This window comes from Rhinoraja longicauda, chromosome 27, assembly GCF_053455715.1.
Source record: "Rhinoraja longicauda isolate Sanriku21f chromosome 27, sRhiLon1.1, whole genome shotgun sequence".
NCBI classification, from domain to species: domain Eukaryota; kingdom Metazoa; phylum Chordata; class Chondrichthyes; order Rajiformes; family Arhynchobatidae; genus Rhinoraja; species Rhinoraja longicauda.
Window position 1 is genome coordinate 4,995,800 of NC_135979.1, and position 14,299 is coordinate 5,010,098.

Here is a 14,299-nt window from a genome sequence, read left to right on the forward strand (position 1 = left end):
GGGGCATTTGGCAAGGGCCACATTCATCCCAGGTGCATTTTCAGGTATCCATTAACATTTTATTATCTTCAGCAACTCCCTACAATTCTGGATGCTTTGAGATTTTTGAGTGTTCCCCTGCTGTTGGGTTACTTTAAACCTTAGCGATACAGCATGGAAACAGGCCCAACCAGCAGTCACCCCACACTATCTTACACACTAAGGACTATTTACAATTTGACCAAAGTCAATTAACCTACAAACCTGTAAGTCTTTGAAATGTGGGAGGAAATTGGAGCACCAGGAAAAAATCCACTCATTCACAGGGAGAACGTACAGACAGCACCCATAGTCAGGATTGAACCCGGGTCTCTGGCACTGTAAGGCAGCAACTCTACTGCTGCACCACTGGGCCACTTAAGGTTAAAAGAAAGGTCCCTTGTAGCTTTAGACATTGGGCTCATTTTCATTTAATGCTGGTGAAAACAGTCCTACCTCAATTTTCCTCATTGATTGCAGCAGATTTATTGGAGATGGACTTGGTAATGCCAAAGTAGCAATGCAAATGCTGACTTAAGCAACAGGAAGCTTATCATATCATATCATATCATATATATACAGCCGGAAACAGGCCTTTTCGGCCCTCCAAGTCCGTGCCGCCCAGTGATCCCCGTACATTAACACTATCCTACACCCACTAGGGACAATTTTTACATTTTCCCAGCCAATTAACCTACATACCTGTACGTCTTTGGAGTGTGGGAGGAAACCGAAGATCTCGGAGAAAACCCACGCAGGTCACGGGGAGAACGTACAAACTCCTTACAGTGCAGCACCCGTAGTCAGGATCGAACCTGAGTCTCCGGCGCTGCATTCGCTGTAAAGCAGCAACTCTACCGCTGCGCTACCGTGCCGCCTTGGCATCTTCTATCCTACCTGATCTCATGCCAGCCAACTATCACAGTGAGCAGCCTCCTCAAGTGGAGGAGGAATATAAATCCAGTGTTGTATTAACACAGGCAGCTGCAAGCAGGTGAACTAGAGGTGCTGGAGGTCCAAAAGCAAGATACTAATCATATTTCTGGCTGGAAAATAGTGGGGTAGTCAGGTATAAACAAAGAATGCAGGTAATAAAATAACAATTATCACTAATAAATGTAAGAAATGTTTCATTTCACATCATTGAATCAAAGAATTGTTTAGTAAAAAATGGATTATTGCCGTTTGCTTGGAATAATCAAATACTACAACTCTGGGAACAGAAGGGTATTAAAAATATAGGAGATTGCTATGAAGGGAATATCTTTTTGACATTTTCTCAATTGAGAAATAAATATCAAATTCCAGGGAATAGTATTTTCTTCTATTATCAATTACAATCTTTTTTAAGGGAAAAGTTAGGAAATTCAATGTCTCTATTTCAGATTAAAGGAATCGAATCCTTGATTCAGGGTAAGGGAATTAAAAAATTTATATCATCAATGTATAAACTACTACAGATAGCTAGTCCAAAGATAGGAATTAATAAAGCAAGACAAAGATGGGAAACAGATCTTAATATTATTATTGATGAACCAAGTTGGGAAAGACTGTGTCTAGATATTATGAAAAATACTATTAATGTGAGATACAGCTTAGTACAGTATAATTTTTTGCAGCAACTATATTTAACCCCGGAAAAATTAAATAAATTTAAACTAAATTCAACTGAAAGGTGTTTTAGATGCAACCAAGAAGTGGGCACTTTTATACACTCTACATGGGCATGTCAGAAGGTAACTCCTTTTTGGCAAGACCTAAAAAAGTTTTTAGAGCAATTGATGAATAAGATCATACCAATGGATCCAAGGTTGTTTTTGCTAGGAGATACAAAAGGAATAACACCAAAGCTAAGTCTCGATAAACATCAGGAAAGATTTCTCAAAATCTCATTAGCAGTAGCCAAAAAATGTGTTGCGGTTACATGGAAAGAACAAAATGAAATAAGATTCGAAAGATGGCATGCAGAAATGCGGAGTTGTATCCCATTAGAAAAAGCAACGTATAATCTGAGAAATGGATACGACTTCTTTTTGAAGGTGTGGAACCCATTCATGGCAAAGTTAGGATTAAGAATAGGAAGCACTTAAATTCAGGATTGCCTTGTTACCTAGCAAGAATTTTAAAAGAAATTACTCGGAAGTGACCCCCTCGGGACTCCAGGTTTCTTTCTTTCTTTCTTTCTTCTACTTTTTCTTTTTCTTTCTTTTCAACTGAGGGGTGGGGGGGCGGGGGGGGTGGGGGGAGGGGAGAAAATACAGAACAATACGTGTATAATCGAAGTTATAGGTTAGTGACTATTGTTTACTATTGTTTACTATGAAATGTATAATGTATAACGTATGGGTTCTGTTAAAAATTAAATAAAATATTAAAAAAAAAAAAAAAAAAAAAAAAATTGTTCTGACACGGTGCCATTTGGCCCATCAATTCCATCCTGACTCCTGGAAGGGCGAGCCAATGAGTTCCATTCCGCTGTTCTTTCTCCCATATATTATTGCCTAATTAATTGCCTTTCTGATTAATGTACTGATGAATGCTGTTTCCACCAGCCCTACAGTTAATGAATTCCAAATCAAGACCAGTCTGTGTAAAAAAAAAAAAAGTATTTCCGTTGTATTTAAATTTTTTTAAAGTGTAGCCTGGTCCTCAAACCATCTTTGAATGGGAAGAGCTTTCCTCTCAAGGCTGACCTGCCTTGTGTCCAGTGTTCTCAACATTTTGTATATCTGTCGACAAATAACTTTGTTTTTACAATTTGTCTGATTCAGTGAATAAATGTGAACGGTTTTAAATTAGTTCAAATCAAATTTCACATTCTGTACAAATTTCATAAATTTCTTTTATGCAAGTGTCAATTATTTTGTTCCAAAATAAATAGTTATGTAAATTTTGTAGGAGCATTCATATCGTCCACCAATAGCTGACAGATTATGGATTGATCGGGCAGGATGTGATGATATTAACTGTGAAATTATGGAAGGAAACAAATTCTGGCAATTGACAAACTTTTTGTAATTTGGGCTATTTGGCATTTTATCTTACTCTGGTCTTCTTTAATGGCAATGTTTGTACGCTCAGTCTTGTCATGTGATGTTGCACCAGTTACCATCACCCATGTCACGGCTCCACATTATCACATTGTTCCTTTTTAGTTTTTTAAAAATTTCTCCGCACTTCAATCTTTGTTTCTCTACAATAGTTATCCATCTTCTCTTCCCACTTTTAGATCCATCGCCCTAATTATTTGATTCACTATTAATTGCCCCAGAGACTACAGAACCAATCCCAAAAATAGAGTCTCAGTTGCAACCCAATTCTCCCTTGTCAATCCTTGAGCTATTCGTTCAATTCCCTGATGTTATTTACCTATACCCATACCTCTTTACACATGCAGGAGGTGACAATTCAGAGATGGTTAGCTATCTGCAGTGCTTTTCATTCAGTTTCTAGCTTTCAATCAATTTTGTTGGTACCCCTCTGTACTTGACAATTGGTCTTTAGTTTCCACACAAGATCTTAAGAGACTATCTACCTGGCTGCAGTATGAAGGCGATACGGCTTTTGGGATGTACTTGCAATTGCAGACTGTTGCATCTATCTCTGTGTTGGGACTACTCAGTATCTTCACCACGTTCCTCTCCACTCACCCAAACGAATGACCTCTAGTATCACAGTGCTGTAGACATTATGGTCAACCACCATACAGTCTCCTCTTTCTCCTACACAGGCTGCAAGAGTCTGTAGCCCCCTGATTTGCAGAACATTCATATTTATGTTGGAAATGTGGGAGTTTTCTTTGTAAAAATATGCAGGAAGAAAGTAAGTAATTCTCGTTCTTGAATTGATCAATACACGGTGCAGATTGTTTCAATTGGCACCACATTGTTCAAAAAAAATACAGTCATTTGCAAATATCAGCCTGCTATAATAAAAGTTACGTTCCTAAGAAATCTTGTCATAAAATCAGGTTTTATGTCAATGGGGAAAAAAGGGGGGTAGGGACTACAGAGCTTCATACTTGCAATACCAAAGTTTTATTTCCTCTGCAGGATTTTATGAGTCATTTTCATAGCTCTAAATTATTTTTTGTTACTGCGAGCTACAAATACTGATGGCTGTGCATTACATTGTTTCATAGAGCATTATTATCTGAATGGTGGCCGATTAGGAGAAGGGGAGATGCAACGAGACCTGGGTGTCGTGGTACACCAGTCATTGAAAGTAGGCATGCAGGTGCAGCAGGCAGTGAAGAAAGCGAATGGTATGTTGGCATTCATAGCGAGGGGATTTGAGTATATAAGCAGGGAGGTTCTGCTGCAGTTGTACAGGGCATTGGTGAGACCACACCTGGAGTATTGCGTACAGTTTTGGTCTCCTAATCTGAGGAAAGACTTTCTTGCGATAGAGGGTGTACAGAGAAGCTTCACCAGATTGATTCCTGGGATGGCAGGACTTTCATATGAAGAAAGACTGCATAGACTCGGCTTGTACTCGCTGGAATTTAGGAGATTGAGGGGGGATCTTATAGAAACTTACAAAATTCTTAAGGTGTTGGACAGGCTAGATGCAGGAAGATTGTTCCCGATGTTGGGGAAGTCCAGAACAAGGGGTCACAGTTTAAGGATAAGGGGGAAGTCTTTTAGGACCGAGATGAGAAAGTTTTTTTTCACACAGAGAGTGGTGAATCTGTGGAATTCTCTGCCACAGAAGGTAGTTGAGGCCAGTTCATTGGCTATATTTAAGAGGGAGCTAGATGTGGCCTTTGTTGCTAAAGGGATCAGGGGGTATGGAGAGAAGGCAGGTACGGGATACTGAGTTGGATGATCAGCCATGATCATATTGAATGGCGGTGCAGGCTCGAAGGGCCGAATGGCCTACTCCTGCACCTATTTTCTATGTTTCTATGTTTCTATCACTTGACAAGAGAAGCAATTGCTTGTCAATTATAATTCCACTTTCAGTGGAACTGATAAAAACTGTTCTCTAGCGACAATGGTGTCTGATTACTGCAGGGAGGTTACATGCAATCCTCCCCCCCCCCCTCATCTTCCCCCCCCTCCCACAGATTATTTTCTTGCAAGACAGCTTTTTTTCTGTTAGTCAATTACCAAAGTAACCTTTAAGTGGCTCTCTAGTGTTTTAAGAAAATCACAACATATCCAATTCAATCGAGATGAAAAAATGGTGTCCCTGCCAAGTCATCAATCGGGTTTATATCCACCACACTACAGCAGAACTGCTTGTTCAGGTTTCCTCAAATTCCTGTCCCATGAACCATTCCAAGGATAACATGCACTATTAAAAAAAAAAGATCAAAATACCTCAATTTAAATATGATGCCAAAATGGCTTTGGCTATTTTCTCAGAACAGTGCCAAAATAGGTTTTAAACACTCAGTAGGTTTGTTGCCAACTAACAAGTAGAAAAAACAAGTTTGCCCTTTTTTAATTTTCAGAAGCCTTTACCTACCTCCTGCCTATACAGATGTAGGCAGGCCTTCTGAGCATATTATTTTATTATTTCAAGTTTGCACCATTGCTTTCTTTGGGAATACAATAGAATTGCAACAACAAATGCCGTTACATCCTCCCACAATTCTACAGTTCCATTTGATTCTTCTTCAGGGCCTCATGTGGTGGAGATTCAGTTTTCATTAAAGGTTGAGCAAAATATCTTTACATTTACATTTCACTGGCTTTTAATGGAAGAGATTGGCTTTGGGCACTTTTGAAGAAATCAGCTGGAGGTCTTTGATTATGTTTAGAAGCAATATAACTTTCATATGTTGTTTTGAATAGAACTTCAAAAGATTTCAGAGGCAAGCTGGCTGCAATTAAAAATGACCAGATCCACTTAGAACCTGAAGTACCACTGTACTGGAGGAGGCCCATTTGCTTTTGTTTGCCTTCAGTGGCTTTTTGAAACTGCTTTGCAATTGGGACTAATCCTCTCCTTTCTCCATGGGTGAGAGTTTTCCATTCCCTTTTAAAATAAATATTCAATTTTTCAAGAATGTTTTCCAAAGCAAACCACTGCTGCTCTTACAATTTTAGATTAGTTTAGAGATACAGCAACAGGCTCTTTGGCCCACTGAGTCCGCGCCGACCAGTGATCCCCGCACACTAACACTATCCTACACACACTAGCCACAATTTACATTGATACCAAGCCAATTATCCTACAAACTGGGACATCTTTGGAGTGTGGGAGGAAACCGAAGATCTCTGAGAAAACTCACACAGGTCATGGGGAGAAGGTACAAACTCCGTACAGGCAAGCAACCGTAATCAGGATCGAACCCAGGTCTCTGGCACTGTAAGGCAGTAGCTCTACTGCTGCACCACTGTGCTGCACCATAGAAAACAAAGTGTTTTCCAAAGCAAACCACAGTTGCTCTTACAACCGTTTTCTTTTCAACAATAAGAATGAATCAATACCAACAGGACCACATGACATCGTTCATATGGATTTTGCATTTGAATTTTTTCCTGGATGTTTCTTTGCTGCTCAGTTGGAAATGTAGGTGAACATAAAATTACCAACTCTTGAATTATTTGCTTGGTCACGGCCGTACCTGGGGGGTTTCACAAATTGTTTCGGAATAATTTGCTGACTTAAGAGAAAGATTTAAAAAAAAATGCAGACCCTACAGTGTGAGTGAGCTGTACAGTGCGGCTGGACTCGATCTCACCCCTGCCCAGTGTTAGATGAATAGTTTGGGACAATTGCTTTCTGTAAATAAACATCCACTGGGGCAAAGGAATTGCAGAGTTGGCAACGCACAGAGGGCTACATCTGGGAATCGGTTCAAGAGAGGAGAGAAAATTAAATTAAAAAAAATCATTTGGTAACTTGAATTCTGAGTTTTCCCACCAGAAAAAACCCCAAAGGTCTTAAATAAGAATATAGTTAATCATGGCCAAAACATGTGTTTATCTACCCCATATACAAGATGACGCACAGCAGGCAGCTGTTTTGTAAGAACATGTAGAAACAAGAAAATTGCAGACGCTGGTTTACACAAAAGGACACAAACTGCTGGAGTATCTCAGTGGGTCAGGCAGCATCTCTGGAGGATATAGATTGGTGATGTTTTGCATTGAGACAATTCTTCAATTTGAAGGGTCCCAATGCGAAACGTCACCTATCCAGAGATGTTGCTTGCCCCGCTGAGAAATTCCAGCACTTTGTGTCCTGCTCTCTTGTAAGAGTTCATTCTTGAAGCTTGAAGACAATGAGAAACTGCAGATGCTAGAATCAAAAGCAAATAAACTACTGGCGGAACTCAGTGGGCCACATAACATCTGTGGAGGGAACTGGACAGATTGGGTTTGGAGCGGATCTGGAGATAAGACAATAGGCAATAGGTGCAGCAGTAGGCCATTCGGCCCCTCGAGCCAGCACCACCATTCAATGTGATCATGGCTGATCATTCTCAATCAGTACCCCGTTCCTGCCTTCTCCCCATTCCCCCTGACTCTGCTATCCTTAAGAGCTCTATCTAGCTCTCTCTTGAATGCATTCAGAGAATTGGCCTCCACTCCCTTCTAAGGCAGTGAATTCCACAGATTTACAACTCTGACTGAAAACGTTTTTCCTCATCTCCGTTCTAAATGGCCTACCCCTTATTCTTACACTGTGGCCCCTGGTTCTGGACTCCCCCAACATTGGGAACATGTTTCCTGCCTTTAACGTGTCCAACCCCTTAATAATCTTATATGTTTCGATAAGATCCCCTTTCATCCTTCTAAATGTAGCGGGGAGCAGTAAAGAAAGCTGGAAAAGAGAATTAGGGGTAGGGGAAAAACCTGGCAAGTGATAGGTGGATGAAGATGAAGGATTATTGCATCCTATTAGGTGTACAGAACATAACGTCTCTCCAGAGATGCTGCCTGTCCTGCTGAATTACTCCAGCATTTTGTGTCTATCTTTGATCTAAACCAGCACCTGCAGTTCCTTCCTACACATGACAATTTGGTTACAGTCTTGAATTACAAACATAGAGCAGACACACAGGTATAGATGACATCCGTTGTTTGTACCATAACTATATCTGCTGAACTGTCGCAGGGGATCCAGAAACTATCCAAGTACTGAAAACCGCTGTTACCAATTTTATTCCTTGAACAGCATACTTTTTGAAAAGCACCACTCTTTGTTTGCAGCCCGGGCAAGGGAGGTACGTGGTGTTGAAGTGAATCAGATGGTTTGTTACAATTGTGCGTTGGACTGGGAGAAATCCACAGCAAGGCACCTGAAGCAGGCTAGATCTGGAATCGAACTGCTCCCATCCAAAGGAGCCATCACCGTGTTCATTAGTAATCCGCCATTATTGCATTTTTAAGGAGGGCGCATTAGACCATAAAATCCCCAGCAAGTAATTATGCACCTCAGCTGGAGCAGTGAGAAATCTGTCTCGACTGTCCCTTTTGATCATATCAGGAGCTGTGCTGCAGAGGTAGAATGCAGTGAGGCTGGATGTTACTTTATATCAACTCTTCTGCCTCGCTGTGGCAACTGGTTTCAATCCCAAATTCAAAACAGTGGAAGTTAAAGAAACAAAAGTCAAGAGTTTACTGCAGTGTCATGGATGTGAAATACAATATTCTCCATAGCAGGCTGGTGCAATAGGATGATTATTCCAGATGCATGAAAGAGGAGTGTTTACTCTAAAGAAAAACTGCTTCCTTAATGTCCATCGGGGGAGGGAATCTTCCAGCTGACCCTGACCCACATGTGAATTGATTAATATGCATAGATCATCTTGGCGTAGGCAATAGACACCACTTGTCACCCATAAGCAAGACCAAATAAATAAAGCATAGATACTTGTATTGGAGAGTTACATTTTCTCACTGTAACAGTAACTACTTCCCTCCTTGCACCATGCAGATATTGGCAAGACGTACAATGCTCTGTACAAACCATGTTGTTTCTTGTCGAAATCAATCACTGACTGGCAAAGAACGAAGAGAATATATCAAAACAGACCTTTTGGTTCTATAGTCTGCACTCTACAGGAATTTCTTTCTACGGTAATTTTTCTCTTAACCTTTAAAGACCGATTTTCTGTTCTTAATTCTTCTTCATTTCTGGAAATGGTGCAAAAACTATTTACAAGGATGTTACTGGGTTTGGACGGTTTGAGTTATAAGGATAGATTGGGTCTTTTTTTCTAGGAAAAAAAGAAGGGGTTCACAGGTTATAGGAGTAGAATTAGGCCATTCGGCCATAATGAGTCTTCTCCGCCATTCAATCATGGCTGATCTCTGCCTCCTAATCCCATTTTCTTGCCTTCTCCCCACAACCCTTGACACCTGTTCTAATCATGAACTTTGAACAAAATCATGAGGGCAAGATAAGGTCAACAGGCACAGTCTTTCCCCCCTGGGGAAGGTTACTCAAAAACTAGAGGACATTCTGTTTTAGGTGAGGGGAAATATTTATAATATTTTATAATTTGAGTATTGAGAAGGATGCAGAGGTGCTTGAAAGGATTATAGATAAACAGAATGATTGGCAACAACATAGCAGATGACGAGTAAATGAGGTCATCTGTTCTGGCGCATAAGAGCAAAATCAGAATTTCTTCATAATGTTGACAGATTGGGAAATATTGATGGTTATAGGAACCCAGTTGCACTTGAACACAAGTCATCAGTATGTTATTGTGAGGGGGTTTGTGTACTCACCATGTTGTCCACCTGTTCTGCAAGAGTAAATGTACATTTGATAGCAATATATCGACTAATGCTAGTGCAGAAAAACAAAAATAAAGAGTACAGCATGTGAGTTAGGGAATCTATTTACTGTAATAATTAGAATTACTGTTCTAAACAGATCCACTGTAGGAATAGGTTTATTCACAAAATGCTGGAGTAACTCAGCAGGTCAGGCAGCATCTCGGGAGAGAAGGAATGGGTGACGTTTCGGGTCGAGACCTTTCTTCAGACTGATGTCAGGGGGGCGGGACAAAGGAAGGATATAGGTGGAGACAGGAATTGCAGTTTTCAGAGTCATAGCAGATGATGCGCAGGAGAGGACTCTCTTTAGACTTTAAAGATACAGCGTGGAAACAGGTTCTTCGGCCCACCGCGTCTGCGCCAACCAACGATCACCCCGTACACTAGCGCTGTCCTGCGCACTAGGGACGATTTACAATTTTACCGAAGGCAATTAACCTGCAAACCTGTACGTCTCTGGACTCACCTGGAAATTGTCTTAACCACTCGGTACAGACGGTGCAGAATAAGCAATGAAAAATTTCAAAGTTAACCTCTGGCAAAGATTTATAGAATAGTTTTATATGCCCATTGTCCAATAGAAATTGCTGCTTAGTTATTTCAAGCACACTCAAATCTATAAACACCTTGCACACAACACAGCAAATATTTTGCACATTTACTTAACAAATAACTATATATTTTTCTCCATTCACCTAAGTTAGAAATTTGGTGCAAGATATATTAACGCAGCTTCTAAGATAAGATTAAGCTCATTCCTGAAAGAATCACTGACTACAGTGCGATCAAACTGACAGTCTTGTCATACAGTCATACACTCCATCCAGCCACAATGCGGTTGAATGTTACTTGCCTTGTGTACATCGACGTGTATGTAGTTGTTCATTGTTTGTTGGGAAGTAGTTATTTTGATTGCTGCAGATAACAGTCATGACACAGTCGTTTGGAAATTCACTTTTCACCCACCATTATGCAACTGAAGACTGTTCTTCATTGGAATGAAAGATGTGAATGACTACTAAGTCCTTTCACTTCACAACAGAAATTTACCTGCACATTTTATGGAGCTCCAAGAAATTTCCACAAAATAGGTGCACAAGGAGAGGATGAAGCTTTACACTTTGTCTTTCAACAGATGCTGCCTGACCTGCAATGTCTCCAGTATTTTTAATTTTTATTTCAGATTTCTAGCATTTCCATTAAAAAAAAAATCCAACTGGCTAGTTTTTGATGAAAAATATTCAACATCTAATGTAACTCAATTTTGTTCTCTGCATTTGCTGCCTGCCCTGCTAGGTATTTCCAGTAACAGCAGTCCTTTAGATGCACAAAGACACACTAAGTAGTGTATCTCCTGGGACACCAATTTCCCTCAGGATCCAATTTCCCACCTGGGATAAATAAAGTTCTATCGTATCGTATCTCAGAGTTCTAGTATTTCTCCATCCTGTTCTGGCAAGTAATGTAAAAGTAAACCCCAAGGGGTTCTACAGATATGTCAATAGCAAAAGGATAGTGAGGGATAAAATTGGTCCATTAGAGAGTCAGAGTGGACAGCTATGTGCTGAGCCGGAAGAAATGGGGGAGATATTAAACAATTTCTTTTCTTCGGTATTTACCGAGGAGAAGGATATTGAATTATGTGAGGTAAGCGAAACAAGTAGAGTAGTGATGGAAATAAGGAGGATTAAAGAAGAGGAGGTACGGACACTTTTGAAGAATATAAAAGTGGATAAGTCTCCAGGTCCAGATAGGATATTCCCTAGGACATTGAGGGAAGTTAGTGCAGAAATAGCAGGGGCTATGACGGAAATATTTCAAACGTCATTAGAAACAGGGATGGTGCCGGAAGATTGGCGCATTGCGCATGTTGTGCCTTTGTTTAAAAAAGGTTCTAAAAGTAAACCTAGCAATTATAGACCTATTAGTTTGACGTCTGTGGTGGGAAAATTAATGGAAAAGATACTTAGGGACAATATATATAATTATTTGGATAATCAAGGCCTGATTAGAAACAGTCAACATGGATTTGTGCCTGGAAGGTCATGTTTGACTAATCTTCTTGAATTTTTTGAAGAGGTTACCAGGGAAATTGATAAGGGCAAGGCTGTGGATGTTGTCTATATGGACTTCAGTAAGGCATTTGACAAGGTTCCACATGGAAGGTTGATTAAGAAGGTTAAATCGTTGGGTATTAATAGTGAGGTTGCAAGATGGATTCAACAATGGCTGAATGGGAGATACCAGAGGGTAACGGTTGACAATTGTATGTCAGGTTGGAGGCCAGTGTCTAGTGGAGTGCCCCAAGGATCTGTGTTGGGTCCACTGTTGTTTGTCATTTACATTAATGATCTGGATGATGGTGTGGCAAATTGGATTAGTAAATATGCAGATGATACTAAGATAGGTGGAGTAGTTGATAGTGAGGTAGATTTTCAAAGTCTACAGAGAGACTTGGGCCTTTTGGAAGGGTGGGCTGAAAGATGGCAGATGGAGTTTAATGCTGATAAGTGTGAGGTGCTGCATTTTGGTAGGACAAATCAAAATAGGACGTACAGGGTAAATGGTAGGGAATTGAGGAATGCAGTGGAACAGAGGGATCTGGGAATAACTGTGCATTGTTCCCTGAAGGTGGAATCTCATGTGGATAGGGTGGTGAAGAAGGCGTTTGGTATGCTTGCCTTTATAAATCAGAGCATCGAGTATAGAAGTTGGGATGTAATGTTGAAATTGTACAGGGCATTGGTGAGGCCAAATCTGGAGTATGGTGTGCAGTTCTGGTCGCCAAATTATAGGAAGGATATCGACAAAATGGAGAGGGTACAGAGGAGATTTACTAGAATGTTGCCTGGGTTTCAGCACTTAGGCTACAGAGAGAGGTTGAACAGGTTGGGTCTTTATTCTTTGGAGCGTAGAAGGTTGAGGGGGGACTTGATAGAGGTTTTTAAAATTTTGAGAGGGACGGACAGAGTTGACGTGGGTAGGCTTTTCCCTTTGAGAGTGGGGAAGATTCCAACAAGGGGACATAGCTTCAGAATTGAGGGACAAAGGTTTAGGGGTAACATGAGGGGGAACTTCTTTACTCAGAGGGTTGTGGCTGTATGGAATGGGCTTCCGGTGGAAGTGGTGGAGGCTGGCTCGATTTTATTATTTAAGAGTAAATTGGATAGGTATATGGATAGGAGGGGATTGGAGGGTTATGGTCTGAGTGCAGGTAGATGAGACTAGGTCAGGGAGAATGGTCGGCGTGGACTGGTAGGGCCGGACAGGCCTGTTTCCATGCTGTAGTTGTTATATGTTATATATGTTATATATATGTTCTTTATTCCCCCTTTTGTTCTCTGTCCATATTTAAACAAAAGTCAAATAGTTGACATTTAGGCAGACCAAAAAAAATACAGAATTTAAAGTCTGTTGACAAGATGACCTGATTTAACACAAGCAATATATGAAATCAGAGGGAAAAACACAGTTGGCACAAACATATCATGGGCTCTCACATGCAAACTTAATAAAAAATCTTAAACTGCTGGCTAGAAGCATACAGCAGATCAGAGTGTAGAAACAAGAAACTTCAGATGCTGGTTTACATAAAAGGACACAGAGTACTGGAGTAACTCAGCAGGTCAGACAGCATCTCTGGAGAACATGGATAGGTGACATTTTGGGTCAGGATATGAAGAAGGGTCCCGACCCGGAATGTTACCTATCCATGTTCTCCAGAGATGCTGTCTGACCTGCTGAGTTACTCCAGCATTTTGTGTCTTTCCTCAGCACTAGATAAGATGTTGTCAGTTTGATGTGTGGCCAGCTAACTTGAATGTGCAACTTGTAACATCTTATACAGTTCCTCTTTATTGCTGGGGTAATTTTGTAACAATGCCTTAATATTTCAGTCTAATTTTTGTCTAGTTTTGAAATTAGTGTGTTATCTTGAGATTTAATTAACAGTAAAATAATTAATTAATATCAGGCACATAACTTGAATGAATTTGACCTCTTTAGATTCAAAGGTGAAATATTAGTCATTCAAATCACAAATCATTTTGTTAATTTTTTTCTTTCTTTAATGTTCATGTCATAAGTGTACATTTCAGAAATTAATTTTAATTAATCCCTCGGTTAATTTAACCAATAGCATTTATCAATCAATGCTGGAATGAAGGCCTCAATGATAATTTTTAGCAGGGACAAGCAAAACTTGCTGGAGGAACTCAGCGGGTCAAATAACATCATAACAGATTGTTCGTTGCTCCAGATATCAGCATAGAGAATGGCACAGCTGGTAGAGCTGCTGCCATACAATGCCAGAGACCTGGGATCGATCCCAACCTCAGTGCGGGGTTTACATGTTCTCCCTATGACCACGTGGGTTTCCTCCCACATTCCAAAAGGCGTGGAGATGTATGCGTTAATTGGCCTCTGTAAATAGCCCTTAGTGTGGGGAGTGAATGAGAAAGTGGGATAACATGGAACTGGTGTGAATGGGTGATTGATGGTCAGCCTGGACACAAAGGGCCGAAGGGGCTGTTTCC